Source organism: Nannobrachium achirus (assembly GCF_963921795.1).
Source record: "Nannobrachium achirus genome assembly, chromosome: 19".
Lineage (NCBI taxonomy): Eukaryota > Metazoa > Chordata > Actinopteri > Myctophiformes > Myctophidae > Nannobrachium > Nannobrachium achirus.
The window spans coordinates 58962830-58969726 of record NC_137826.1 but is presented as its reverse complement, the minus strand read 5'-3'; positions in this window follow the sequence as shown (position 1 = coordinate 58969726).

The window sequence follows — 6897 nt, the reverse complement described above, 5'->3', positions numbered from 1 at the left end:
AAATATGTATATAAATATATGTATATTTGTGTAATGTACATGTGAAGAATGTGTCCATGTGAGTGAGGGCAGGGGTTGGCTTGTTGGTGTAGAGACTTTTATAAGTCTATAGAGTTTATAAGGGACTTTTATACATGCTCATTGAGAGCATTTTATTACATGTCATGAGTCATTACATCCCGAATGAGAACATCTTAAACTAATGGAAATCATGTATTTCTGCTGTCAATTTGTATCAATGTTTAAACATGTGTGAATCAATGGGTAAATATATCACTGTGTTCATGTATATTCAAATAAACTGCAACAATTTACAGGTTTTTTAACATAAACCAACACAAAGGAGATTTTGGATGTTGCCGTTATTGATTTTGTTGTCAGTTCATTTCTTCCATCATGAATGTAGAACTACTGTAAATCCTTATTCAGGAATAAATACACATTGCTTCTTCATATTTCCTAGCCTTTTGGTTTACTTTGTTATGTCTGTTCAATTATTGGTTATTGTTGGGAGTTTTGAATTGTATTCTGTTTCATAGTCTTCAATTTATAACGAATGCATAATGAAAAATTATTATTGTTATTGGCAATTTAGGGGCTTTTTACACAAATACGAATTGCTCTGACTCCGCTAAACGAAACAATTGATACGGCGATATTGACACACAGAGACGCGTAAATGGTTAATCGTGCATTTATATAGCGCTTTTATCCAAGGCGCTTTACAAAGATTGTGCATTACATTCACCCATTCACTCATACATTCATACACCGGTGGCAGAGGAAACCATGCAAGGCACCAACCTGCTCACCGGGAGCAATTAGGGGTTCAGAGTCTTGCCCAAGGACCCTTCCACATTAACTCAGGGGGAGCCCGGATTCAAACTGGAACCCTTCGGGCACCCTTCGTGCTCTAATAACGGTTTCTCTACCCCTGAGCTATGCCGCGTATTTATGACCCAGTCCGCATCTTTTTACGATACATCGTATTTTACGAAAATATAATGACGTTGGTCATAGCACCCCCTCTCCCTCCGCTGCCTCAACCCGAGTGGGAGACGAACGGTGTGTGTGTCTGTGTCAGACTGCATGTCTGTTTAGTCCATGCATGCGTCCGAACCGGAGTCGAATTAAATTGGAACCGGAGCTGAATTAAATTGGATCCGACCGTAAAATGGAGCCGGGGGAAATGGACCCGATCTGGCTGGGTCTTTGGCCCAAACTGTGCCTGATGCCATATTTCACCATTACTTTGAGACTGGTCGTAGACAGAGCGCAGCTCGTTCGCCTCTCCGAGAGGCGAGAGCTATTGTGGGGGGTTGCATTTTCAGCTCAGTCAACAATCACCATGACATCCACAATAAACACAAACCTGTCCAGTCAGAGTCCACTGTTACTGTCCAATCAGTCCACTGTTACTGTCCAGTCAGTCCACTGTTACTGTCCAGTCAGAGTCCACTGTTACTGTCCAGTCAGTCCACTGTTACTGTCCAGTCAGTCCACTGTTACTGTCCAGTCAGAGTCCACTGTTACTGTCCAGTCAGTCCACTGTTACTGTCCAGTCAGTCCACTGTTACTGTCCAGTCAGTCCACTGTTACTGTCCAGTCAGAGTCCACTGTTACTGTCCAGTCAGTCCACTGTTACTGTCCAGTCAGAGTCCACTGTTACTGTCCAGTCACAGTCCACTGTTACTGTCCAGTGTCAGTCCACTGTTACTGTCCAGTCAGTCCACTGTTACTGTCCAGTCAGTCCACTGTTACTGTCCAGTGTCAGTCCACTGTTACTGTCCAGTCAGTCCACTGTTACTGTCCAGTGTCAGTCCACTGTTACTGTCCAGTCGGTCCACTGTTACTGTCCAGTCAGAGTCCACTGTTACTGTCCAGTCAGTCCACTGTTACTGTCCAGTCAGTCCACTGTTACTGTCCAGTGTCAGTCCACTGTTACTGTCCAGTCAGTCCACTGTTACTGTCCAGTGTCAGTCCACTGTTACTGTCCAGTCGGTCCACTGTTACTGTCCAGTCAGAGTCCACTGTTACTGTCCAGTGTCAGTCCACTGTTACTGTCCAGTCGGTCCACTGTTACTGTCCAGTCAGAGTCCACTGTTACTGTCCAGTCAGTCCACTGTTACTGTCCAGTCACAGTCCACTGTTACTGTCCAGTCAGTCCACTGTTACTGTCCAGTCAGTCCACTGTTACTGTCCAGTCACAGTCCACTGTTACTGTCCAGTCAGTCCACTGTTACTGTCCAGTCAGAGTCCACTGTTACTGTCCAGTCAGTCCACTGTTACTGTCCAGTGACAGTCCACTGTTACTGTCCAGTCAGTCCACTGTTACTGTCCAGTCAGTCCACTGTTACTGTCCAGTCAGAGTCCACTGTTACTGTCCAGTCAGTCCACTGTTACTGTCCAGTGTCAGTCCACTGTTACTGTCCAGTGTCAGTCCACTGTTACTGTCCAGTCAGTCCACTGTTACTGTCCAGTCAGTCCACTGTTACTGTCCAGTCAGTCCACTGTTACTGTCCAGTGACAGTCCACTGTTACTGTCCAGTCAGTCCACTGTTACTGTCCAGTCAGTCCACTGTTACTGTCCAGTGACAGTCCACTGTTACTGTCCAGTGTCAGTCCACTGTTACTGTCCAGTCAGTCCACTGTTACTGTCCAGTGACAGTCCACTGTTACTGTCCAGTCAGTCCACTGTTACTGTCCAGTCAGTCCACTGTTACTGTCCAGTCAGAGTCCACTGTTACTGTCCAGTCAGTCCACTGTTACTGTCCAGTCAGAGTCCACTGTTACTGTCCAGTCAGTCCACTGTTACTGTCCAGTCAGTCCACTGTTACTGTCCAGTCAGTCCACTGTTACTGTCCAGTGACAGTCCACTGTTACTGTCCAGTCAGTCCACTGTTACTGTCCAGTCAGTCCACTGTTACTGTCCAGTCAGAGTCCACGACTCCACAGCTCATATCACGAAACCTTCCGCCTCCTGCTCGGAGACCAGACTCTGCCAGTGGCGTCAGTTTGGCAAAAGCTAAGGTATGGCAACATGACTGGTGTCTTGCACGCGCAAAGGCACGCATGCTAGATAGCCTGATTTCAGACTCTGCACTGGAGCTTGAGTCTGACATTGTCCCATTGACAAGAGATTTCAAAGGGAAGGGATTTAAAACTTGAAATTCCCAATCACAAGAGATCTGGTGGGAGGGGTTGTGTTTGACTTGTGTACACAAAACATTCCCCCCTCCCCTCTATGACAGGCACGAAACAGGTCATTGTCTTTGATGTTTCATTGATTAGAGAGAATCTCTAACAAGCTTGTATGGCTCAATCAACTACTGCAGTTAGCAACCCCTTTGAAGTTCAAAGGGAGCAATTAAGAACTCTGGTGAGCCACCCCTCCACTGTTTCTGTTGATTTTCAAAAGTTAGACCCACCCCCTCCTCCGTCTTGCATTGATTTCAGTGGTTGGTGCGCCAAGACACCATAGAAAGAGACGCGTCATATGCCACTTCCAGACCAAGAGAAGCAGTCCACTCAGAGAGTGGGTGGGTCTATTGGCTGGAGCCAGGCAACATGCTAGACACCAGTCATGTTGCCAATCCTTAGCAACAGGAATGATGAATTAATTTTAAGAAGTAAATTGTATTATTTTCCCTATCAATGCTGCCACTGACCTTGCTACTGACACCTCTGCAGTGCAGCGCTTGAGATTGGCTGTGCTGCGGGACTCATTCAATATACGAAAACAGACGATAATATGGATTTGGGAGCGTAATTACAACACATGTCTAATTAAAAACAATATTATATTATATTGTTATATTGTTGTTAACTCATACCCTGCCAAAAAATATGTTTCTATGATAAAAACGTCTTTAAAACGTCTTTTTCACTATGGACCTCCCTGCCAGACGTCTTCTGAACGTCTTTTTTTTTTAAATAATAAAAAAAAAAAAAAAAAAAAATTGAATTTTTTTTTTTTGAAAACATTTTTTTTGGACCTCCAACAGTGTACTAGGCATGATCGCGATCGCGAAATTGCATGTTTAACCCCCATACCAACCCCATCTTTCAAACATGGCAGCCATGTTTGTTTACATTTGAAGAAAACATAAGGGCTCCTTTCTCCTGAACGCCTGAACGGATTTCCAAGCGGATTTTTTTGTTTGAAAGCTGTGAAAAGCATGCACATGCATAGTGCATGATCTGTGCACGAATGTGTGCACCAGCGTGCACACTATTTTTTTAACCCTTTGTTGGCGAACCGGCAATATAAGAGGTCATCCCACTTTAAATATGGCACCGACTGAGTTAATGTACTGACATTATCTTGTGCTTATTATAGTGATGTGTATTACCTGCTTATTGTAAGTCGCTTTGGATAAAAAGCGTCTGCTAAATGCCTAAACTGTAAACTGTAAAATATATTTTATAGTTGAAGGGTAAATAGACAGTATATGTATGCACATGACACTACAGCATTTAACGAATGAATTTACGCGTTGTCATGTAAACACACCAACCCTACGAACAATACGAGGAGTAAATGTGATACATGTTTTGGTATATGACACCAAAACGACAACAGGACCGTACCCGTATGATCATACCCTTAGATTGTTAAAGGACAACTTTAGTTTTTTACAACAAGGGTTCATAGTTTAGATTGCAATTAAAGAATATAAAAGATGAGTGTTCAAATGATTTCATTTACTTCTTTCTTTTGTTTTAGAGATTCGTATTTCAGTGGTTGGGGGCATGCGTACAAGTGGCTAAATATGTCATTTTACACAGAATAAGCCCATTCCCAAGATACAACGCAACCTTTCATGGTTGGATGTGACTTATGGGGGCTAGAAGTGTTACTTTAAATAGCAATAAAGAAACTGCTGGCTTATTGTGCCTAAAAAGCCACTTGTACGCATGCCCCCATGCATAAGCATGCCCCACATTTTAGCACGGTAAACGCGATAAAACAATAGAACGAAGCAAATGAAAACATTTTAACACTCACTTTTTCTTTTCTCTTATTACAATCTAAAATATGAACCCTTGTTGTAAAAAAACAAAGTTGTCCTTTAACTTTTTACGCTAATGTTAGAATAAAAAATATTTAATATATGTCTCATGAGGAGGTAGTTAACACTCCTCCCTTAGACAGGTGAGAAGTGATCACCCCCCCCCCCCCCCCCCCCACACACACACACACACACACACACACACACACACACACACACACACACACACACTTTACCCCCTACTCAATACATATGGTTTTTAATATATGATATTGAATGTTTTTTCTTTGCATTTTTTTATGCTATTTTATACGTTGATGAATTGATTACCAAGGACCTCCAATGGAAACAAGACCACAAGGGCTCTTTTTGGGAGTGTTCCTTTTACATTTTGGTCTAATAAAATATTCATTCAATCAATCAATCATGATAAATGATAAATGATAAAATGGCATAATTTGTTTCTACATGGTCTGTGTCTCAGAGGAGGGCTGTGGGCAGGTCAGAAACCTGTCATCTTGACATCATCAATTGAGAATCCAAGCTAATAGAAAATGTGTCAAACGATGATGTCACAAGACTGTATTTCTGAACTTCCCACAGCTCTCCTAGGAGACTTGGACGAAGTAGGATTCTTTCTGCTATTTTATTATGAACATTAGTGAGGGCTCTGTATATGTTGTTGTCCTTCTTACTTGGTGAATATAGTAATGAATCTAATGCTGGCTAAAGTTTCCTACAGAACAGAACTACACTGCACTGCAGGCAGTGATGCATCGCTGCCAGTTAAAGTTACAACAAGGTTTCATATATTTGATTGTAATTAAAGAAAATGTTTTCATTCGTTGCGTTCTATTGTTTTAGCCATTTTAACGATGTTGATCTCAGTGGGTACGTGACAAAATATGTATTTTTAGATACAATTAGCCAGTGATTTCTTTAATACTATTTACAGTAACACTACTAGTCCCCATAAAAAGTCACATCTGCCCATGAAAGATATGTGGTGAATCTTGGGAATGGGCTTATTGTGTCTAAAATGACATATTTAGCCACGTGTACACATGCCAAACGGCCACTGAAGTCAACATCATTAAAATGGCTAAAACAATAGAACACAGCAAATTTTAACACTCATCTTGTGTTCATATTCCATTAAATGCCCGTGTTGTTTTAACGCAGAAGAAAGCAGGCTTTACGAAGCCATGTCGTCAAGGGGCCCAATAGAAATCTGTTTCCTCTCAAAATGGCGCACAAAGACTCATGTTTCTGATATTTCTGATATTTGTAATGTGATCATTCAATACGTTTTTGTTTTGAAATGGTACAACTGGAAATGGACGCAGCAGCCACCGGGCTCCATATTGTACCCACAGCAGGGGTGGCCCACTGGGCCGCTGGGCCTCTGGGCCTCTGGGCCGCTGGGTCCCAAATGACTCTGGGTCACTGTAGTTTCACCCCTGCCTGCCTGGTTGAAAACCACTGAGTTGTATTAACTGGTTTCTTAGATAAAACCACTGATAGAAAGAATTTAATAAGTGTGTTGTTATTTTAAATGTATGTATTTTGTTTATATTAATACGCATGAGCTGTGTTAAGGATATACTTTGACTTTGCAACAGCCTATTATGATTAACTCAAACTACAGTGACTGACTGGTTAACTCCAAATGACTTAGCCTGTGATGAACTCAAACATACAATGACTTGCTGTCTCATTTAACTGTGGTCAAAGGATGAGAACTGAATAATCCAAACAAAGGCTATCAGCTTGTGATTGTCCCATGACCCAAAACTGATTAATCCAATCAAAAGCTATCAGCTTTTGATTGCCCCATGACAATGCAATGAGAGACGAGGAGTTTCTCAACAAGTCTAACCTGAAA